The sequence below is a fragment of the Pteropus alecto genome, unplaced genomic scaffold (genome assembly GCF_000325575.1).
Source record: "Pteropus alecto unplaced genomic scaffold, ASM32557v1 scaffold338, whole genome shotgun sequence".
NCBI classification, from domain to species: Eukaryota; Metazoa; Chordata; class Mammalia; order Chiroptera; family Pteropodidae; genus Pteropus; species Pteropus alecto.
Genome location: NW_006441995.1, coordinates 2,880,917 through 2,893,174, shown reverse-complemented (window position 1 = coordinate 2,893,174; position 12,258 = coordinate 2,880,917). Strand labels below are relative to the sequence as shown.

General features: G+C 34.3%; 1 pseudogene; it reads left to right on the top strand.

Annotated features, from left to right (window-relative positions):
• Window positions 1-11,958: 11,958 nt before the first annotated feature.
• Window positions 11,959-12,077, top strand: LOC112486120 (annotated as a pseudogene).
• Window positions 12,078-12,258: the final 181 nt, after the last annotated feature.

Below are 12,258 nucleotides of genomic sequence, written 5' to 3'. Positions count from 1 at the left end.
GCCGCTCTGCAAATACCAAATTACCAAACCTGGCATAAAAAAAGAAAAAATATGAATAGTCCTATGTGTTTTTTAAAAATTGAATTCATAAATTTAAAATTCTACAAGAGAAACTAGTTTTTTGGTATATTCTACCAAACACTTCAGGGAAAAACATCAATCCTACATAAACTCTTTCAAAAAATATAGTAGGATTGAATACTTCTCAACTTATTTTATAAGACTAGATTACTTTGATACCAAAATCTGATTAAGTCATTGCAAGAAAACTACAGACCAATATCCCTTATGAACAGATACAAAAATCATTTAAAAAATAATACATCAAGTTTAACAATATATGTAAAGCATAATATGTTAATGACTAAATGAAGATTATTTTAGGAATACAAGATTTAACATTTGACCAAGTAAAGTTTATCTTAGAAATATGTTTTAATATTGAAAACTCAATATCACTTATTAACAGACTGAAAAGAAAAAAAAACGGGGTTATATAGATATAGAAAATTTTTCTCATGATACTCAACATTAATTTATAATAAAAACTCTGTAAATTAAGAATAGAAAGGAATTTCCTTAACATAACAAGAAATATCTATAATAAACCTATAGCTAACATCGAACTTAATTTTCAAATATTGACTGCTTCCTCTAAGATGGAAAGCAAGGCAAAGATGTCCTCTCATCACTTTTATTTGACATTGTACTGGAGGGCCTAGCCAGTGCAATTACAGAATAAAAAAGGACATATGAATTGGAAAGGAAGTAGTAAAACTGTCTTCATGTTACATAATCCTATATGTAGAAAAATCTCAAATAATCTACAAAAAATTAACAGACATAATAAGTAAATTTAGCAAAATTTCAGAATACAAGTTCAGTGTATAAAAATCAATTGTGTTTTTATAATATAGAAATAAACAATTGGATAATGAAATTACTTATCCATATGTGAAGAGAGACTTTCTAGACTTGGAGATTATCAACAGAGAGAGTATATGAATTTATATCCATTATTTGGTTTTATATCCATTTATTGAATATTTTGCTGGCTTTATTACTTTCTTGCATACAGTTGATCCTGAACAACATGATATTGAACTGCATGGGTCCACTTTCTTCAATAAAAATCTCCATATAAATGGATCCAGACAGTCCAAACCCATGTTTTTCAAAAGTCAACTGTACACAATTAAACATGACTGCATTTTTTCCCATCTTATTATAAGTATTTAATGGAAAGTTAGGAGAAGCTGCAGCATGGGATGTTAGCTAAATGTCATATTAAATCTTAATTATGACCTTTTTTAAAGTAAAGTAGTTATTCTTAAAATAATCTTGTTGAATGCAGTTTTTCCATATATATATATATATATATATAATTTTAAGATAAAATTTGCCTAGAGTCATTTACTTGACTAATTGACATAAAGCTATCTTTTGTCATTAGGAGATTAGTAGAGCTGGCTGAGGATTAGAGGTATTGCTCTCTAGTGCTGGGGTTGGGACAATAAAAGAATATTAAAATATCTTCTTAAAGACACAGCTACTTTGCATTGTATACAACTTGTAATTATTTAAAATTAATAATTTCTGCTGTCTACAGTTAATGTTGGGAGTAAGTGACTATTTTAAGCAGATGGAGCAATTCCCAAATTGCTCTAGAGGGAAAAGAAAATGACAATTTATTTATTAAACATAAATTCCTCGGAATAATTAGTGTCAAATTAAGCCTCCTATGCCTTCATCACAGTTGCCACCCGATGATAATGGTTGAGTTTGCCTTCCTGAAGGGAAAAGAGAGACTTATACAACATAAGCACATGTGTACAAACTAAATAAGCTTTAGATGTAGAAATTAATTCCATGTGTGAATGTGTACCATGACATCGACCGCATTGATGGAACAATCTGCTTCAAAAACAAGCAGCTCATCTGCTTGAACTCAGACATTAATGTCTTTTGTCTTTGACTTGATAGAGATATAAAATTATCTTCCAGGAATATTAGGATAATAAAATATTGTGTCTTAAGTAGAAAATTTCCTTTTATAGATTATAGTTATTGAGATAAGCATTATTTATTGCGCAGCTTCTAATTTGTTAGAAAAATAATGAATTACATTTATGGAAGTGATTTAACAATAGTTAAAGAGCTTGATGCAAACTAAAATTAATTATATAGTTGACAAACAGCAGAAGTCAAGGACCTTAAAGATGGTGATAAAAAAACTGAAGCAATCCAAACAAAATGAAACGAAAATCTCTAATCTCTGTAAATCATCATCATGACCAATGCTTGAGGTTATTCTCCACTTATGAGGTGAGAAATTACACCAGCTGATTTTTGTAGTATGTGTACACATAAAAATTGTTGGATTGCGTAAGGTGTGTCAGTTCCTGAGGAGTAATATGAAGCTGTGAGGAGGAAGTCAGTTTTATTCTCAGAATGAAGGAATGACTAGATCACCAGGGTTAGCCAGAAAGTATAAATAGAAAAACTCAGTACTAACTAAGCTGAGGGAGACTTTGAATGAAATCTTAAAAGGGCAGCGGAATGAAAGTCAGGAAAAAAACAAACCTGGTATCGAGACGGTAAGGAGTAGATGCAGTGATGAGGAGGTAAAAGTGAAAAGGGGCCAGGTACAAAGCCTAAGGAGCAAGGAGTGTGTAGGTATTTATTAAAAGATGATCAGTTATTGGGCAAGGGTTCAGTCTCTGCCTAGAGCATTGTTGGAGTTGGCTGTAGGGCATTCTATGGAGATAAGTTCTTTGTTCTGTGTGTGGTAACTATTTTGAGTCTGATTTTTCTCTTTCACACCATGGTTAGACATAGTGGAATATGAGTTTTTTTCTGTGACTAAAACTTTAATGTCTTGGGTGAGGATTTTAATATCAAGGCCTCTTAAGGGTCCCAGACTGTGCTAGCAAATGAGAAGCCTCAAGTCAAGGATGCTAGAGAGGACATTGATTGGATATCAAGGCTGGCTTTACACACGCACACACACACACACGCACATATCATATTTTAGGTTATGTATAGTCCTGGGAAGATGAATGGTGGTTGAGGAGATGAGTTGAAGGGAAGAGGACAGATACAGAGTTTTGGTGTTCACAACAGGTAAGAGATGAGTGAACAAAAACTGACAATCAGAATGAGATAATGTCATATTAAAGTTCTATTGGGAAGGAAAAAATCAGAGTAGGACATAATTATAAATCAGAGCATTTAAAAATATGATTGTTTATCTAGAATATTAAAGTGAATAGATGAGAAATAAGGTGAAAAATCTTATATTGTCAAAATTCGTTGATATTTTTAACATTGAGAAGTTCTGAGGAAAGCATTAATAATTCTGAGTTTACAACCTGAAATGAACAATATATCTAATAAGGTATTTACTTGGGGTACATATTGGTGAAGATAAATGTTATTGAACATAATTTGTTTGTTTAGATTAATTGTTGTTCATTAAGGCTTAAGAGGGAAGTGTCACTTGCACACAGGGCTTACATGCTCTGAAAACATGATAAGCAGGAAAAAGAATCATTTTAGGAAGTCTTTAAGAAATAAATAGTAAGAGCTACTTTACTCTTGGAAAGCAGGACGGAAATACAGGATGCCCATCTGCAGCAGGATTTTAATTCAACATCATTAACATTTTGACACCCTGAACTTTATTTTCTCTGTCATGACTACCTAGACTCTTGCTGTATCTCTTAAGATGTTTTCCTTTTATGGTTGGCTTCACTCTAATATAGAATAAACTTTCTAAAAACATTTCCTGCTTAACATCCTTCAATTGTTCCTCAAAGCCTTCCTCTAAACTAGTGTGGCATACAAGGGCTCTCAAGATATAGCCGTCGATTAACTCCACAATCCAGTCATTATTCACTGGGCAAAATCTCCCTCGTGCTGTGCTTTCTTTACACATTTTGAGAATCTCCTCATTCACTGGGAGCACTTTCCTCACATGCACTGTTTTTATTTCTCCAAATTCAGCTCTTATGCTGTGCCCATATACATAAAAATGTCTGTGATACCCTTCAATGAAGACTTCCTTGACCTCTTCGCTGTGCCCTCAGTTCGAATGAATTATAGCATTTGTTTTATTGTGTTGTCATTGTCTTTCTTATCTGGTTCCCTGGCTTGAATAAAGTTTCTTTAAGGATAAGAATTCTGTCTTATTCATCTTTGTACTTCCATTAACTGGCGTGGTAACTGGCACTACAGAGTACCCAATAAAAATTGATTGAATAAACAAATAGATTGTAACTGGGCAAGAACCATATTTTGACCAACAGGCAGGGCCTTCTGGACCCTACACATGTTTTGGGTTAGGATAATCCTTAAAAACTATCCTCCCTATCCCCTTATTCAAATTAAGCCTCTATTTGGGTGGTGGGGAAAGGCCAGTAGTTAAAGATCACTCTTCCTGCTTTTGCTTTTAAAAGTCTCTCATCCAAAGGCCTCAGTGCAACCTCTCTTCATCTCAGCTATTTTCAAAAGGTATTTGAGTGATTTTTCTTAGAGAAGTGATAGGTTGTAATCAGTCATCCCGATTCTTTTCTCCCAGTTACATATTTAACCAGTAGTAATTTCCCTCCATGACATGGAACTTGACTCTCACAAGTACCTGGGTGAAGACTACATCCACAAGATGTTTGGTCAGATTAGGTGTTGACCTTGGGACTTTAGAACTGAAATTTTCTAAGGAGCTATTAAAACTGCATAAATCTCATAACTATACTAATGGCCTTAGCAGTTAGTTTTGTTAATTTATGTTCTTTAGTCCAGACCAGCAAATATTATATAGAAACCACAAAAGTGTGAATAAAAGTCATAGTGAAAAAACATTCTGTTATAAGGAGTCTTAATTATTCTGTTCCACTGAATATTTTGAGGATGCTAAAATTGTGAACCAATCTGTTGTGACCATTATTGTGATCCTTTTGTTATCTCACTTTTTGACCTGTTTGCTATCTAATTTTTTGAAATCCATTTTAAATAATACCCATAAACTACTACCCCACATTTTTCAAAATACATTTATAGCAAATAGAAAAAGCTACAAAAAAATAAAATAATGTACTTGTGTATATCAGTTTGATTACTTATAAAAATGATTCATTGAAAAGGGGAGTAATTCTTAGAAAATATAGACCAATAAATATAACCAATTAATGCTTATCTTTTTTTTTTAAGTCCAGTTAAGGGAAAACCACTATTTTTTTAGAGTCCAACAGCCTGTATTAGTAAGTTGAGGGATTTAATTACAAAGTGATGAGACTTAGCTCCTATTACGTCTTATTAAAATAATTAGTCACCATTCCCTTAGTTAATTGCATCCTTTGTTCAGCATCATATAGATCATTCAAGTGATGGTTATAAGGAATTGGTACTTTTTTTCCACTTTTTGTTGTTTTTACAGGGATATCTAGTGCCTGAGTTTTGGCTTCATATCTTATCACAAATAAGATAAAGTTGTTATTCTATAAAGATACTTTCTGAGAGAACTGTAACTCATACAATCAATCCCTTAAGTCTTATTCTCAGGCCAAGTTCTGAGGTTAAGACTTGGGAAAGACGACTGCCTGTTTTGATTATTTTATATTAACCTATAGAAATGAAATCTTGAAATAAGATTTGATGATTCAAATTAGAATTTGTTACTAAACATTAGTGTTAGATGGAACAAGTGATTATACTGGAAAATAATAACATAATACTACAATTATTTATTAAGTTGTCCATTCATTTTACTCAAGGTAGCAAAAATAATCAGCTCATTGCCTGACTTTCTTTTTTTTTTGCATTCAATAAATATTGATTCCATTCCTTTTTGTCTGAAGTTGTGTTTTATCTTTACCCATATAATCCCCACCTCAGATATGGTTTTCTTCTACCCTAAACCAATTTAATAAAAGAACCAATAGAAAATTTTCATTTTCCTTAAAGATGTGTATTTACAGCTTATGGCAAGTGATTTTTTTTCTTCCTGGCCTGAGGTATGTATCTTTGAAAATCAAATTTGAGTGGATTTCAGCCTGGGTTGTGCAGATATTTTTTTATCAGCCCAATGAGACTCTTGAAAGTCTAACCTGCGATGGGTAAATACAATTTTTAAAATTTCCATTGTCTATGTAATTGGAATAGTAAGTAAATTAATAACTTATGAATTCTACTTTCTAACGAGTAACAAATATAAGTGAGGATTAGGACATGAAATATTTTTAAAAAGATTCTAGCTATGTGTGTAATTTATGTGTTACTGATTTCCAGAATTGAAATTTTATACAAGAACATACTCAGGACACTACCAATCTACTGAATATGAGTTAATCAGTTTTAATTATTGACGATACTTTGGTTTCTTATTGTTCTTGGTATTGCCAAGGATGTTATTTGTCATACTCTAAATATGGGAAATGCCCATTACAGTAGATGTTCAGATGAAAAAGTTCCAGATAAACTTTGTAATTTTATACACATACACACACATACACACCCTATGTACATACATATATTTATATAAGCTGACCAGAAAAAGCAAATAAAGTTTATATCTGATTTCATTTCTAAAGACATCTTACTAATAAGCATTAAGTAATTTATCTCATAATGAATCCATCAACCAATAAGTCTAATTACCTTAAACAAATAGTCGTTATAATGAGTCCATCGTCCATCCATAAATTCAAGATTTCTTAAACCATTGAATCCCTAAAACATTAATTTCCTTATTTTCTAATCATCTAGTGACGTTTACTCCTGGCTTTTGCTTTAGTAGTTTTTCACACTAGCACTCTTGGGCATGAGATTTCTTTTAACAAGAGGAAAAGAGATTTGATTCATATTTTTAAAGAACCTACTATAGCATCTTTTCTCTAAAAGATAAATATATAAGTAGTTTGATGGACAAAGTAAACAAATCAAATGGATTTTTCCTGTGAAAAAGCAGCTGCTGTTTGCTTCTTCCATAGAAGTATGATCTCTTCAGTACTCTCTGCAGAGAAAAATCCTACCTTCCTCCTCCTGTGGCCATCAAATACATGCTGCCACTAGCAGCAATCTTGGTTGTTAATCTTTTTCTTTTTTGCACATGAACAGATTTATATTAAAAAAAAAATGCTTTAGTTTTCAGTGTTTGGTATCAATTCAGTTTTTTCTAAAATTGAAAATAAATTGTCTTTTTTTTTAACCAGCCAGCTATGTCTTTCACATTTAAGACAAAAAGAAAATTAAAATCCACTATGGTATATCTGCAGTATATCTACAACTCTACATGGCTCCGAGAGGTCCAAAGTGAGGAGTGATCAATGGAAGCTGAGGTTGGTGGTGATGAGTGTGCGTTTGATTTATACAGGCAATATTTCAGACAAAAGGACAACATCAACACTCCAAGGCTGTCAGGCTACAGAGCCGTCGTGAAGTTGGCTTAATCTCTGCAGCCTTGGTTAAATACTTCATCAAATTAAATAGGTGAGAACCAAGCCAGGAAGGAAGTCCTGTTGAATCTCATTTATTTCGACACAATTGAGACCTGGAGGACATAATTTGAATATCATGTATGTGAGCACACCACTCCTAGGGTGAATGTGCAGGTGCCCCATGCAAAAAGAGACCTGAGATCTGGTTAGTGGCTGGTTTCAGAGAAACTAAGTGGGTTTTTCAGTAGAATCCACATGTCTTGGCCAGGGTAAGGTTAGCAGTATCTCAAGCCCCAGTCTCATGCCTTAAATAATGTATATGGGAGCTTTCAAATCCTTTAAAGGATGGGTAGCTGGGAACTTAATTAAACTGAGCCATCTGGGGAGAGCCAGTGTTATTGTAGTTTCAAATGTTTCCAACACTGGGATTTACTTACTGGCAGAGTTTAAAATGGTTAAGGTATCAGGATTCCCTAGGAATTGTAAATTTACATGGTTTTAGGTTTCTCTGCAACATTTTATTCTCCATCTTGGCATAGTTCTGCATTTTATTCAGTAATACTGGCACTAGTTCTGGCCAGAGCTGTATACTGAATTGTGTAATAAGTGATGTCTCATTAACACACCTTAAAAACATTCTGCTCTGAAGATTGAAATGAATGTTTTTCTGGAAATAAATACATGCGCTTATGGTAAATCCATTAGAGAGATGGGTAATTTGACCACATGTATTATATGCTGTAAATATGCTCTTTTTGGTTATTAGATGAAAAAAGAGGGTAAAATATTAAGATAAGAAAATCACACAGTCACTGGAGAATTTGGTCAAAAATGATCCTTTTGGAAATTCTTCAATCTGGGAAATGGGGAAAAAGCAGAAATGATATCCGTGTCAGAGAAGAGTTTAGTCTGGTTACATTTAATGGCCAAAAGGCAAATAAACCACATTTCTGTCATTTGAATTAATTATTGTCAAAGAATTTTACCCTGGAATTTTACCCTTGTCTTCTATCCAACTCAGTTTTGCAGGCCTACACACTGAGGGCCTAACTCAGTGGTCAGATTAGAACCAGTCTCCCCTATTCAGACCGATGTTCTTTCTACTGTACTACAGACTTCTGATTTTCTTATTCTTCTTTGTTTTAGAGAGATTAATTTTTCAAATAATAAACATATAGTTACTACATACAGAAAGCTTAGAGCATTTCAGGCACTGAAAGTGTTAAGAGTTTATCTCCATGGTCCTGACAAGGAAATGGGCACAGAGACATTCAATTACCTGCCCAAGGTCACACAGAGAAGAAGGTGTGTGCTGCAAGGGTTTCAATGCCTTGGTGTCAACCTGGCTAGAGAGAGCAAATATCCAACTTCAGGTAAATGTGCAAAGTGTAATCAATCCAGCAAGAAGAGGGGCATGAAATGATGCTTAGCTATAAGTGCATGAATTTTTTTAAGTGAAAAATCTGCATTTTAATATTTCACAGGAGAAATAACACCATGCTATAAAGAAAACAAAATGAAAATAACAGACTTAGAGCCCTAGAGTGGCTGGTCTTTTATTAGCAGTGTGTTACCACATTTTCTAGTCTCTCACATTGGCAGTGGTAAGTAAAAGCATCCCCTCCATTTTTTTGTGGGGAAGTACTGATGAATTCTTTTAAAAGAGTTGTCACTTTTGTACTTCAGAACTAAGTGAAGAGTAGCCAAGCAAATCTTTAAAGTATGGTTCGAGATAATATATATGAAGAATAGCAGGAAGAAACAGCAGGAAGAAAACATCACGAAGGAAAAAAAAATGTGCATTATTTTTAGTCTAATACAATGTGGTATATAATAAAGTATACTTCATTTCTGACCTTCTTAATGTCATAGCAATTTCATGTTAATAGTAATTTTCTTCATTCCCAAATCCTTCTTAGGAAAAAGATATGTGGAATAATTTTGTAGGTAGAGAACATGAGAATTGATTTTCCAAAGTTCAAACTTATGTACGTCATTAGGGACAGGAAATGTTCTCAGAATATCCAAGTAATGCAGGAAACATAGGGGGCTAAATCCTCTAGGTCCCTTAATTCTTTATGATGACTTAAAAGCTGAAAGGCAGGAGTGTTGTGTTGAGCATGCAGGCCATTAACCATACAGCAGACAGAGATCTTTTCCAGATATTATTAAATTGGAATTACTAGCTGCCTAGGTTTGAGATTACCATCACAATACTGCTTTCTGTTGGTTTGCTTGCTTTGCTATTGTTATTTGTTCATTTGTTTATTTTGAAATTCTTATTTGTACATTTCCAGAATGTTCTATTCTAAATTTAAAATCAGGTAAGATTCCAACATAGTTAAAAGGAAAAACAAAAGCGTGTATTTTTACAATTTCACAAATCACCGAAATATCCTCATCTGTCCCTCTTACTGACTCTGAGTGCCTATTTTCTCTCTATTCATTATATCAGCTTGAAGCCTGAGTAGCAGTTTGTCAAAATTTATGATAAAAATGCAAGAACAGCAATAGGGATTCTGAGAGCCTAAGTTAGATAATGGATGTGTGTGTAGGGGGTGGTGATGGATAAATATGTCCTCATCAAAAGAGAGGAAGCAAAGAGGACACCCGGAGCACAATATCAGTGAGGGCATAGTTAAGGAAATAGAGATGTATTTCAAAATGGTGAGGGTGGGGGCTTTGTATAGGAACTTGGTAACAAAGTTCTGGAAGGGCTAGAGAGATGAAAGGGAGGAAAGGGAGGAAAACTGGAGGAAGAAGGGGTAATAGTCTGAGATGAAGTAACAAATAATACCCGTAGACTGAGGTATTGGGCTGTCCTGCTGCATTGCTGGAAATGCTGGAGCCCCAGGAGATGCTGCAGTCGCCGGGGCTTCAGGAGTCCATAGTCACCTGGTGCCACTGCTGCTACAGCAACCTCTAACAAATGCCATTGTTGTCAGTGTCAGAGGCTGGCAGCTTCTGTCTTCCTCTGGCCTTATCTTCTGCCTCTGCCTCCCATTAGCAGGACATAAACAGGAAACCGGACGGAAATGGAGTCTGGGAAATGTAATTTCAGCCTTTCATCTCCAGCTGTTCAGAGCAGAGTATAAAAGGATAGGCGAGTGGCTGTACTTATACTTAAAATAAACTGCAGAATCACCACCAACTTGAATGCAAATTCTTCAGCATGCTAAGGGTTCGGAGAGAAACTAGCATAGGAATTCTAAATTTGGTTTACATGTTTTGCTGAGGGCATTATAACCTATAGTCTATTGCAGGGCTTGGCAAACATTTGGTTAAAGCTCGAGATAGTACATATTTCAAGCTTATGGGCCATACAGTCTTAATAGAAACTACTATCTCTGTTATTATAGCATGAAAGTAGCCATAGACAATAGAAAATGAATGAGCATACTTGTGTTCCAATAAAACTTTACTTACAAAGATAGGTGGCTGGTCTGCAGATCATAGTTAGTGGATGCCTGACTGATTGAATAACAGAGACCTAGTGCCTAAAGAAACTGTATAATGATTTGAAAAATATGAACCGATGGTGGCCAGAATTTAAATGCTGTATTAATTTTGACTTAGTTTGTAAATCTTTCTATGAAGAATGCATGTATTATAAATATGAAAAGTAAAATCTTTTTAAGTCCTGTTAATGTTGATTATTTTAAAATACTTGAAGATATAATTCTTTTATTTTACTGGAAAATAGACAACTGAGTGAAAGAATTCAGAGTATCTGGGACTAGAAACAGTTTTGTCTCAGAATCCCTTTATAAAGTCAGCAAAGAACTTGTTATAGAGAAAGGAGACCAATGAACGAAATTCGGAATATGTCTTTTTGATGACCAAAGACACAGCTTTGCATTGTGCCAGGCCAGTGAGGACATTAATGACTGTGTGAGAAGCCCACAAGTATTAAGAAGTTAATTATCATTTGAATTATAAATTAAGATTATAGAAATCTGGTCCAAACCTGTCTGAAACTATGAAAAAGATGTAGGGCATTCTGAGAACACTCCTGGTGATCTTGCAGAGCTATCTGCAGTCTCATGTTCCTTGCAACATTATTCACAGTAGTCAAGATGTGGAAACAAATGTTCATTGATGGTTGAATAGATAAGAAAATGTGGTTTATACATATAGTGAAATATTATTCGATCTTAAAAAAGAAGGAAATCCTGACATATACAACATGGATGAACCTTGAAGACATCATGCTAAATAAAGTAAGCCAGTCACAGGACAAATACCTTATGATTCTACTTATACGAGGTATCAAAAATAGTCAAATTCATAGAAGCAGAGAGTGGAATGGTAGTTGCCAAAGGCAGAGGGAGGAGAAAATGAGGAATTGCTATTCAGGGGATATAAAGTTTCCTCTATGTAAGACGAATTAGTTTTAGGAAGCTACTGTGCAACACTATGCCTAAAGTTAACAATCCTGTATTGTGTCTGCTCTCCTCAGAGAAACTGTCCCATGCAGCTCTCACCATTCATTTCAACGAAGATACCATTTTAGAACACACTGTCTGTCCACAGCCATGCTACCCTGAACAAGCCCGATCCCGTCTGATCTCGGAAGGTAAGCAGCACTGGGCCTGGTTAGTACTTGGATGGGAGACCACCTAGGAAGATCAGGTGCTGTAGGTATAAAAATAAAAAAATAAGGGATTGTAAACTGACAAGGTCTTTGCAATCTGTGAGGTCAACCAAGGATTGCCTCGCTTAGAAACAAAAATAAATAAATAAATAAATAAATTTAAGTTGGTGTTTCTGAAACTTTTTTGACCAAGTCAACCCTTGTCCTCCCCCACAGTACCACATCTTAGAA